Here is an 11,715-nt window from a genome sequence, read left to right on the forward strand (position 1 = left end):
GATTGGCCCACCCATGTCAAGGGCAAAGTCCTGCCTGCCAGAGAAGCCTCCCTGAAAAACTCATGCCCCAGCAGCTGCAGTCCTGAGAGCCCTCTGCCCCAGGATGCCTCCGTTGGCTCAGGGGAATCTCCCAGGGCAGATCAGGGGTGCAGGGAGGTGGGGCTTATGTTTGGGGGAAGCTGAGCCCTGGAGGCTCATTCTCAGGAGGATATTTGGTCCTGCAGGGAAGGAAAACCACCTCCCTTGAGCCTTCTCCTGTCTCAAAGTAGGAATTCAGTGAGGCAGAAATTAAGAAAACCCTCCATCTGGGGACATGGGCATGTGTTTGGAGAGAAGAGACATGAAGAAGTCACCCCCTTTACAGATGGTTAGTAGAGCACACAGATGAGTTAAATAGCAAACTGCAGATTTTCATTTTCACTAAAAAATTCAGTCTCCTGGGGATGCCTGGGTGGCTCAGTGGATTAAGCATCTGCCTTCGGCTCAGGTCATGATCCCAGGGTCCTGGGATCGAGTCCCACATTGGGCTCCTTGCTCAGCGGGGAACCTGCTTCTCCCTCTGCCTGCCACTCCCCCTGCTTGTGCTCTCTCTCTGACAAATAAATAAATAAAATCTTAAAAAAAAACAACTTAAGTCTCCTTCTTAATGCCAATTACCAAATCATAAGATCCTCAATTCCACTCCCAGAAGCTCTATTTTAGATGAACAAATCACATTCAACTAACATTTACTGAACATCTACTATGTATCACTTACTTTCCTATATACTCATTTGATCCCCATGACAACCTCTTTTAAAGGGGAATTCGTTTTCCCATTTTACAGATGAGAACACAAAGGTTTATAAATGTCCAAGTTACTGTGATTACACACAGCCAGGAGCACTGCAGAATGAAAATGACATCTTTGGCTTTGACCCTGACAGCAGAGAATCTCTCTTCAGTTTTAAGCCCACAGTGTTTATTCTTCATTTTTAATTGTGGTAAAATACATGTAACATCAAATTTACCATCTTACTCATTTGAAAAAATGAAACGCTTCATGAATTTTCATGTCATCTTTGCACCAGCGACATGCCAATCTTCCCTTATTCCAATTTTAGTCTACGCGCTGCCAAATCAAGCACCCATCTTCCATCTTACTCATTTTTACGTGTACGGTCCAGTAAGTAGTGTTAAATACATTCACCTCTTGGCAACCACCACCACCCCCCATCTCCAGCACTCCTTTCATCTTGCAAAACTAAAACTCTGCACCCATTAAACACTAACTCCACGTTGCCGCCTCTGCCTCCCCGAGTCCTCTGGCAACCACTTATTTTCTATTCTATTTCCTGTCTCTAAGAATTTGACTGCTCTAGGTGCCTCATATAATATGTGGAATCATACAGTATTTGTCTTTTTGTCACTGGCTTCTCTCAGCCTAATGTTCTCAAAGTTCATCCATGTTGTGGAATGTGTTAGGATTTGCTTCCCTTTTAGGGCTAAATAATATTCCACTGGACATGCATAATGCATTTTGTTGATCCATTCATCCATCAATAGATACTTGGGTTTCTTCCACCTTTTGCTTCTTGTGAATAATGCTATGAACATCAGTGTATGCATAACTCTTAGAGACCCTGATTTCAATTCTTTGGGGACATATACCAAGAAATGGAGTTGCTGGATCATATGCAAATTCAGACTGACAAAGCCAAGTGTTGGTGAGGATGTGGAAACTGGAATATTCATACATCGTTGGTGGGGATGGAAACCCGGTATGATCACTTTGGAAAACTGTGACAGTATATCCTAAGGCTAAGTATTCTAAATATACTTATAAACTTATAATCCAACAACCTTATTCCTAGGTATATATAACCAGCAGAAAAGTGTACATATGTGTCCCAAAACCTATGTTCAACGATGTTCAGACCAGCCCATTTTGTAACAGTTCCAAACTAACAATTATCCATCTACAGTAGGATGGTTAAACAGAATGTGGGTATCCATACAAAGAAATGCTCCAGGGCAATGGTTCTCAGCTATTTGTGTGTGTTAGACTCACCTGGAGGGCTTGTTAAACTACTGATTGCTGGCCTCCAGCTGTCTCTCCCCTGCCACCACACAGAATAGATCTCACATTTCTCCCCCTTAGCTGCTCTTACTATTGTTGAAGATCGCTGCCGCCACCCCCTGCGTATTCTCTCCTCCCCCACATCAGCAAGAGTGGGGACTGAAGAAGCATAAGAGGCCTGGTTTCTGACCATTAGTACAAACTCAAAAATCTCTCTTCTGTCAGGTCAGCCCTGCACCCCTGGATTTGTTGATATGCTTATGAACGTTACCTCCCATAACTCTGACAACATAATTAGCGCACAATTATGGCGCCCATCTTTATTGTTGTTTTGTAGAGAAGGAATTGACCGTTAGCAAGGTCCTGCTGCTAGACAAAAGTAGAGAGGAGATTCAAACCCACATCTTCCGACTCTGGGTCTAACGTTCCCTCCTTCACAGCCGGCCATGTCCCCACAATGCAAGGCACGCCCCTCCCTCTTCCCCATCTATCCAGGTGCTACCAAGTTCCACCTCTAAGGTGAGGCCCCCTTTCTCCAGGAAGCAAATACTAAAACCCAAAGCAAGATGGCCTTGCCTGATGTGAATATAGTATTGTTTAGCTACCTAATGTGCTCTGGGCATTAGAAGCTCAGCCCTGAAAGAGCTCCTTTAGGCAGTGTCTGCCGTTTCTGTGGCTAATTGGCTGTCTAGGGAGGTGGATGCAGCTGTAGTGAAATGCTGATCTTTCCACCCTAATCACTAGGAGTGAGCTGGGATACTGTTTCCTCTGTGCATCAGCATTTCTGAAACAGCTGCTTATGACTTTGGCAGAGCAAAGTGGGAAGTGGCGACTCCCTGAGAGTAGCCTGTGGCCTAAAGAGATTCAGCACCAAGGGCAGCACCTCCAGCCCCACTGGAGGAGTAAAACGCCATAAAAGCTGAGGCTCTCAGTCCTGGCTGCAAGTTGGAATCATCTAGAGAGATGAAAACAAAATTCCAATGTCTGGGCTCCACCCCAAGTCCAACTGGGGTAGATCTGGCAAATATGTATATTTAAAACCCCTCTTTCCCAAATGATTCCAGTATGCAACAAGGATTGGAGAATGGTCATAGTAACGAACCAACAAATAGGAGGGGGAGTGTTCCAAAGAACAGGCAGTGACCATGAGACTTAGAGTTTTATTTATTTGTTTTTATTTTTATTTATTTTATTGTTATTTTTGAAGATTTTGTTTATTTGTCAGAGAGAGAGCCAGCGGTGGGGAGGGGCAGATGGAGAGAGAGAGAGGGAGAGGAAGGCTGCCCGCTGAGCAGGGAGCCCGACGTGGGGCTCAATCCCAGGACCCTGGGATCATGACCTGAGCCGAAAGCAGACGCTTAACCGACTGAGCCACCCAGCTGCCCCTATTTTATTTATTTTTAAAAGATTTACTTATTCATTTGAGAGCAAGCGAGCGAGTGGGGGGAGGGGCAGAGAGAGAGGGAGAGAAAGAATCTCCAACAAACTCCTTGCTGAGCTCCTTGTCCAAAGCAGGGCTTGATCCCACCACCCTGAGGTCATGACCTGAGCCCAAATCAAGAGTTGGATGCTCAACTGACTGAGCCACCTAAGCTCCCCAAGACTTAGAGTTTATTTTTTTATTTTTAATTTTTTTAAAAGATTTTATTTATTTATTTGACAGAGAGATAGACAGAAGAGCACAAGCAGAGGGAGTGGCAGAGGGAGAGGGAGAAGCAGGCTCTGCACTGAGCAGGGAACCCGATGCGGGACTCGATCCCAGGACCCTGAGATCATGACCTGAGCCGAAGGCAGATGCTTAACCATCTGAGGCACCCCAGACTTAGAGTTTAAAAGGAACCTTTTGGAGGAGGTCATTTGGTCCTCTGCAGCCCTTCTTCCATGAAAACTATTCTAAATGGGCGAGTGCTACTCTCTCTAATCTGGTGTCATCCTCCTTGGGATCTCTTTTGTTTATATCCACAAGAAATAGCCTAGACATTCTTCATGGCAAATTGGAGAGCTCAACTAAGTCCAATTAAAAACACACACACACACAAACACACACACACACAGAAAGAAGCCAAGAAGCTACAGATGTCTTGAGAATTGGCAGAATGTTTCCTTCTTTCAAGATTTTTAAAAAGAAAAATCAAGTGTGCTCAGTTATCTATAATGGGGTAAAAACTGGAAACCATGTTAGAGTTAAAAAACAGAGTGTTGGTGGGGTCCCTGGGTGGCTCAGTCAGTTGAGTGTCTGACTCTTGATTTCAGCTTAGGTCATGATCTCAGGGTCATGAGATCAAGCCCCGTGTTGGGCTCCGCGCTGTGTGTGGAGTCTGTTTGGAATTCTCTCTTCCTCTCTCTCTGCCCCTCTCTCCCATTTGTGCTCTCTCTCTCTCAAAAATAAATAAATAAAATAAAAAATTTAAAAAATAGGGTGTTGGTTGTATTTGTATAATTAAACAATCAGGAGTTGGGTGTCTGCGTAATGAAATTCAGTGCGGCCACTGAAAAGTATGTTGCATATGCAAATGTAATCATATAGAAGCTGTGTATGCTCTAGTCCGTGAAAAAACTCTGACAATATGTACCACATGATCCCAAATTTAAAAAAATATGCACATAAGTGTTCAGATATTTTCAAAAATGAAAAACATTTCAAGTGTTAGTCGTTATCATAGAATGTTGATGAAACAGGGAATTTTTATTTTCTTTGAATTTTTCTAATGATCCTTATTTCCATAATAAACGCACATTTCTTTTTTTTTTTTTAAGATTTTATTTATTTATTCATGAGAGACAGAGAGAGAGACAGAGGCAGAGGGAGAAGCAGGCTCCCCGCAGAGCAGGGAGCCCGATGCGGGACTCGATCCCAGGACCCTGGGATCATGACCTGAGCCGAAGGCAGACGCTTAACCGACTGAGCCACCCAGGCGTCCCTAAATGCACATTTCTTTTGTCAGGAAAAAACTAATACAAAAACCCTTAGATGCTGAAGCAGTGACAATTCAAATTCCATAAGAATTTCCCATTTTCAACAGAGGAATACAGGGAGTTGTAGGTTGAAATAAAATGTCAATGACATTCAAATAATGACAACAATGTAGATCCTTCTCTACAATAAAGAACTTCTTTAAGGCAAATGTCCATGCTTCCTTGGAGTTAAATATTAATCTGATAGAGCCCAGCCCAGCCTAGGAGATGAATTTTAGTTTATGTGAAATTTTTATGAACTGATTAGTGGGTTGGATCAAAGAGCAGGACCAGAATAGAGTCACATAGAGGTCTTAGAAGATAAAGCATTTCTTATTAATTCACCATTGCTTTCTTAAAAGGACATGAACTTGGACGAGGAAATCTCCCCTGGATCAGAACACCTACAAATTCAAGTCATGTCCCAGGTGGGAAGCAGGGCTGGAAGTGGAAAGCAGGGTATGGGAAGGAGACTTTACCAAATCTTCTATCACAGACAAGGGGGGAGAGAGCCAGTCTTGGGTTTTCTTTCCATAGGCCAGCTTCAGCAGGGAAGAAGGAGGAAATTAACAAGCTGGAACAATATCCGCTTAAACATAAATACAAAGCAGGGCGTCTGGGTGGCTTAGTCTGTTAAGCGTTTGCCTTCTGCTCAGGTCATGGTCCCAGGGTCCTGGGGTCGAGTCCCACGTCATGCTCCCTGCTCAGCTGGGAGTCTGCTTCTCCCTCCCCCTTCACCTCTCTCCCCAGCTTGTGCTCTCTCTCTGACAAATAAATAAATAAAATCTTTATAACTAAAAAACAAACCCAGAAGCATACATACCAAGCCCTGCTTGATGGGGTCTTAGAGGAGTCCTGGCCCAGACAGCAGCATCGCTACTGGTGTGTCACGAGGAATGATTAAATATGATGTGATGTAAAAAGCTCACGGTTCCATTAAGGCTTCAGCGCTCCAATTTCCTACCAGTGTGGAGTTTCTGAACTGCTCTTGGCTAAACAGAACAGTCCCCATCCGTCCGTTCTAAAACGTGGTTTCAATAGTGACATTTTTCTAAGCAGCCTATCTCCCTTTTAAAAAATATAAACAATTATAAGATGCAGCATATGCAGGGTGAGAAATGAAGAGTCCTTCTCGACTGTGGCCTCCAGTTTGCTCGTTCTGCTTCCCAGAGGCGGCAGCTCCTACCGTCTCCAATACCTTTCCCGATATTCCACACACAAAATAACCCATAAAAGTGAGCAAAAGATTTAGACAGACATTTCGCCAAGAAAGATATATAGGCGACAAATAAACACATGAAAGAGCTCGACATCATTAGTTATTAAGGAAATGTAGACTAAAACCACGAGACATTACTACACACCCATGAGAATGGCTAAAACTTAACAGACTTATACCAAATGTCAATGTGGATGTGAATGAACTGGAACTCTCATAGACTAGATTATAAAATGGTACACTTTGGAGGCACCTGGGTGGCTCAGTCGATTAAGCGTCTGCCTTTGGCTCAGGTCATGATCCTGGGGTGCTGGGATGGAGCCCCACATCGGGCTACCTGCTCAGTGGGGAGCCTGCTTCTCCCTCTGCTCCGTCCCCCTGCTTGTACTCCCTCTCTCTCTGACAAATAAATAAATAAAATCTTTAAAAAAATAAAATTGTACATTTTGGAAAACAATTTAGCAATTTCTTTTTTTAAAGATTTTATTTATTTATTTATTTGACAGAGAGAGAGACACAGCGAGAGAGGAAACACAAGCAGGGGGAGTGGGAGAGGGAGAAGCAGGCTTCCCGCCGAGCAGGGAGCCCGATGCGGGGCTCGATCCCGGGACCCTGGGACCATGACCTGAGCCGAAGGCAGACGCTTAACTACCAAGCCACCCAGGCGCCCCAACCTGGCAATTTCTTAAAAAGTTAAATTCACACTGGCCAATGGATCCAGTCATTCCACTCCTAGGTATTTACCTAAGAGAAAGGGAAATACATGCCCATACAGAGACAGGTGTGTGAATGTTCACAGCAGGTTTATTTGTAATGGTCCCAAACGGGGGACAACCCAAATGCCCAACAACAGAGAAGTTGATGAGCACATTGTCCTGCATTCATACAATGGAATACTATTCAGCAAGAAGAAAAGAAATGATCTATTGGTACACACAACATGGATACATCTCAAAATAATTATGCTAGATGAAAGAAGCCAGACCCACTCCAAAAGAGTACATATTGTATGACACCATTGGTATAAACCTTTAGAAGATGTCACCTAATCTATAGAGATAGAGAGCAGAGCATCGGTTGCTTGAGGATGAGAGGGTGAGGAAGGGTTGGAGGGAGGGATTTACAAAGGGGCACAAAGAGACTTTGGAGGATGATAGATATGTCTACTATCTTGATTATGGTGATCAAATGGTTCACTTTTTAAAATATTTATTTATTTATTTATGAGAGAGAGAGAGAGAGAGAGAGAGAGTGAGCACAAGCCAGGGGTGGGGCAGAGGGAGAAGCAGGCTCCCTGCTGAGCAAGGAGCCTGATGTGGGACTCAATCCCAGGACCCTGGGATCCTGACCTGAGCCGAAGGCAGATGATTAACCAACTGAGCCACCCAGGCGCCCCAACGCAGATCATTTTAAAGCGTACAGTTCAATGGCATTTAGTGTATTCACATCATTGTGCTCCCACTACCTCTATGTAGTTCTGAAACAGTGCATCACCCCAAAAAGAAACCCCGTACCCATTAAGCAGTTACTTCCCACAGGTAGGGTTTTCAAACAAGGAGGACGTGTTTCACAGGCAGGCTTGGAAAGGAAGCCATTCCAAAGGAGGAACTTTACAAAGCCCTTGGCACATCAAGTCACTCGGGATGGTGACAGTGTGTATGCTGTGGGGCTGAGGAAGGAATGGGGTGAAGGAGGGAAAGGTAGAACAAGGGGCAGTGAAGATCACGGGGCCCGCTCTGTCCTATAAGCAGCTGGAGCCAGCCAAGGGCAGTGAGGAGGAATCGGTGGTTAGGGAACGTCTTTGAGTAATCTTCATCCCTGGAGGGATACTGTCAACTTTAACATGAATTCAGTTTGAGCCAGGGTTTCTCAACACTGGCGCTCCTGGCACTTGGGGCTGGGTGATTCTTTGCCACAGGTGGGGGTGGCTGTCCTGTGCACTGTAGGATATTTGGCAGCATCTCTGGCCTCTACCCACAAACGGCCACAGTTGTGACAAGCAAAGGTGTCTGCAGACACTGCTAAATGTCCCGCGAGGGAGGGGCCTGGAAGCACTCAGATTCTGTACTGCCCAATCCCAGGCTGCTCTGGGAGGCCCTCCCTCTGAGCCGTGTGGGGACAAGAAGACACGGGCAGGACTACCCCTGAGAGCTGGGGTGTGGGTCCTGAGCTTCCAGACCCAGCAAATTAGGGTTAAAACTGTGGGGTTTTTTGTTTTAATTCCTTCCTCCATTTACTCAACAAGCACTTAATGCCTACCTTGTGCCAGGTATTGAGGTTACCACCGCGGGGGAGGAGCGCCTGAGGGAGCTAGCCTCTCGTTCTTTCACTTCACCAGCCCACAGAGGAGACCTCAGCAGTCTGTGTCTGGGAGAGTGGCATCTCATGGGGTGGGGGTGGGGGTGGGGGTGGGGGGTGGGAGGGGCAAGAGGAAGGTGGGAGGAGCGAGGGAACCTCGGGAGCACGCTGGCAGACTGGGAGGTGGGGGGGTGGTCCCTGGTACCAGCTGGGCCTCGTCCTCTGCCAGTGTCCCCCTCCCTCACAGTGCCCCCAGCTCAGGGCAATGGCTGTGGTTTGGGGTGCGCCAGGGAGGCTAAGCCCCAGGCCCAGGAGCTCTTTGGCAAAGATCCGTGTGCCCAAAGGTGACGTGGAGGCAAAGCGGCTGGAGGCTTCAAGGAGGACTGACTCTGTGGGCTCAGATAGTGAACACACATCAGTGGGCTTCAGTGTGGATCAGAGCGCCTGCTCCGCACCTTCTGGACATTGAAAGACTCTTGGAAGCTTTGCACGACCCAGAGGCAAAGGGAAGGAGATTCAATTATGACCAAGATTATTATTATTTTTTTCTTCTTTTTTTTGCTAAGCCCCGGAGGATGGGGCCCTGAGTCAGATTTAGCTGAATTTAGCAGAGTTACGTGACAGTTTCTGCATAAAGTTCATGCACACGGTATTAAGGAACAGACGCTGCCCTGGCTCCCCAGGGACTTGCGGTCGTCTGGAAAACTCCCTCTCCCCACCCCCCATTATTTCTTGAGGACATTCTGAGGAATTCTGTACCATTGTTATCTTTTACTTGATTCAATCTTTACAACTGCGCGAAGTTGCTAGAGTCCATTTTGCAGATAAGCAAGCTGAACTGAGAGCGGTTCAGTGCCCTGGCCCATGGCCTAGAAGTGTCCGAGCCGGTGGCACCGTACAGGACGGCTGCTCTTGCTAGTGCATTGGGCGGCCCCGCAGCGTGCAGCTCGCCAGGGATGGGGAAGCGCTCCGAAGGCAAAGGGCGGCGGATGGCGGGGGCTGGGCTGGGGGGGGCGGGTGGCGGTGGGGGCGTAATTCTGGCTGCGGAGCCGCCTCACTGGCCGCCACGCGCGGGTCCAGGGGCTGCAGGGCGCGCGGCACTCCCGGCCAAGAAGGTTCGGTGCTTCAGGCCGGCGCTCAGAGCTGTGGCCGGAGCGTTTGTGGAATGCGCCAAAGCAGGGAGACTGAAGAGGGACGCGGGGACACTCTGGATGAGTCCCATGACAGCTGCCTCCCAGGACCCAGCGTTCACTGTCCGTTTAGTTAAGCGCCAGGCGGAGCGCAACAGTACTTGCGGATGGAGCCGTCTACGGAGCGAAGACTTTTACATCTCTGGCGGCTTTGGCCAAAAGGAGGCGACAGGCAGGATTTGCGGCCGCCCTGGGGGGCGGGAAAGAGCCCGAAGGCGCATTTTCCAGGGCGGCGCAGGATCACTGAGGGCGGGTCCCACGCTGCCTGCCCTTTGCAGCTGTGTCTTACGAAAAGGTTTTCCCCCCTTGATGATCACAGTAATTAAAGCGGGCTAAAAATTGTCAACGGTAAGTTTGATCAGCAATTAATTTGCAGTTTAATTAACAGGTGTGAGAAGGCCCCTTCTTCCCTCATCGGGATAGATTCAGAAATCTTACACAGATTGTGCAAATAAAGCTCACGTGGTGTTCAAAAAAAAAAAAAAGAGTACTCTGGTCTCTTGGGCTTGTCTCCTTATCTGTAAAAGACTACTACCTCATGAAGTGAACAGGATTTTGTGTGATGTATGAATGTAGCAAAGTGCTGGGTGTACATTCCGAGTGTTAACTCACTATAACACACTGGCAAACATAATAGGGAGCTGCCAGATATTCTTGAACAGAGCGATGAGAGGTTGGAAGTTGTTCAGGAAGATAAACCAGGCAGCTGTGTGCAGAGCACGTTGAAAGAGGGTACATGAGAGGTAGGACACCCAGCTCAGGACGGTCACATGCGGTTAGTAATGAACAATAGGGCCCTAGCTTGTGGGACATGCAATGGGGGACAGGACAGGACAAGGTGGGGACTGAGGACTTATTCCAGAGTGAAAAACACAATGCCATATTCTTAGCACATTATCCATGAGTGCACATACATCCGGGAGAATTATGAATTATGTGCCACACTCATAGAGATAACTAGTCACTTTGGGGGAAATGATTATGTTTAAACCATACTTTTTCAGCAGTGATTTAAAAGTAGTTACCAATCATATTTGCCTGCTCACCCTCAAGCTGTAAGCAATTTCACCAGTAAAAGCATGAACTAATTGGATGCTTGAGAATATCTAGAAGAAATGCACTAATTAAGAGAAAGTGTCGGTTTCCTAAGAGCTTTGTATCCCAAAGAGGGAAACTGAATACCACAGATCAGGATAACAAATTAGATGATAATTTGACGAGGGCAGCAGAACATTGTCAAGTGATCTCTGGGATTCCTCTAAGCAGTTGCAGATTTTCAGCACCCAATCTTCTTAGCTTTTAAGTGTTTTCGGAGGCTTAGTAATAAAGAGCTCTGCAAGCTGAGGAATCTTAGCTGGGCGGAGCAGAAGGCATCAGGCTAAAGTGCATTCCTCTTTGTTCCAATTCAGCCAGCAAATATATTCAGGATGACTATACTTGTTTTTCTCCTGGCTTTTGCTGTAGAGAAACAAGAGAAAATGTCCTGATAATATCTTCAGTGAGATTCTCCAGCCACCCACCCCCCTTTTTTAAAATTTAAATTCTAGGCATTTCTGCCATCAGACAAGGCATGTTGGGGCAGGGCTTCAGATCCTTTCCCAGGGAAAGGGCAGGTTCCATAGGAGTGGCAGCCCATCAAAGCCATTCCAACCAGAAAGGAAAATGGAGCATACCTCGGCCAGTTGGCCATCTCTAGGAAGAACTGTGAGGTTCTACACTAGAAGGTAGGAAGAGTTGAACAGGAAGTTTGGTCCAATTAAAGCCACTAAAAACCATTTTTTTTTTTTAAACAACTTCAATGCATTACATTAGTTCTCATAAAGGAAGTGATTTACAAACAAATTCTCTTTACTAAGCACTCAGCCACTAGTTAGTATTCCTTGAAAATAATCAAGCTGTAGGACTTTAAATATTTTAATGTATCACTTTTAAAACCAGGCAAAATTGGTGGTTCTTTCCTATCTTCTCTCATAATCATGCAGTACAGATTAAAT

The 11,715-nt window shown here is 46.2% G+C and overlaps 1 non-coding gene and 1 pseudogene across 1 annotated transcript; one reads left to right on the forward strand and one right to left on the reverse strand.

Moving 5' to 3' along the window:
* Nucleotides 1-1,024: 1,024 nt before the first annotated feature.
* Nucleotides 1,025-1,127, reverse strand: LOC123854871 (U6 spliceosomal RNA). The gene has a single exon (XR_006793417.1). It is a non-coding gene; the product is annotated as a U6 spliceosomal RNA (small nuclear RNA).
* An 8,442-nt stretch (nucleotides 1,128-9,569) lies between these two features.
* Nucleotides 9,570-10,731, forward strand: LOC123854774 (large ribosomal subunit protein bL20m-like; annotated as a pseudogene).
* The last annotated feature ends 984 nt before the right edge of the window (nucleotides 10,732-11,715 follow it).

This window comes from Mirounga angustirostris, unplaced genomic scaffold (genome assembly GCF_029215605.1).
Source record: "Mirounga angustirostris isolate CCGP_5_RB_7025 unplaced genomic scaffold, mMirAng1.0.hap1 SCAF_17, whole genome shotgun sequence".
NCBI lineage: Eukaryota > Metazoa > Chordata > Mammalia > Carnivora > Phocidae > Mirounga > Mirounga angustirostris.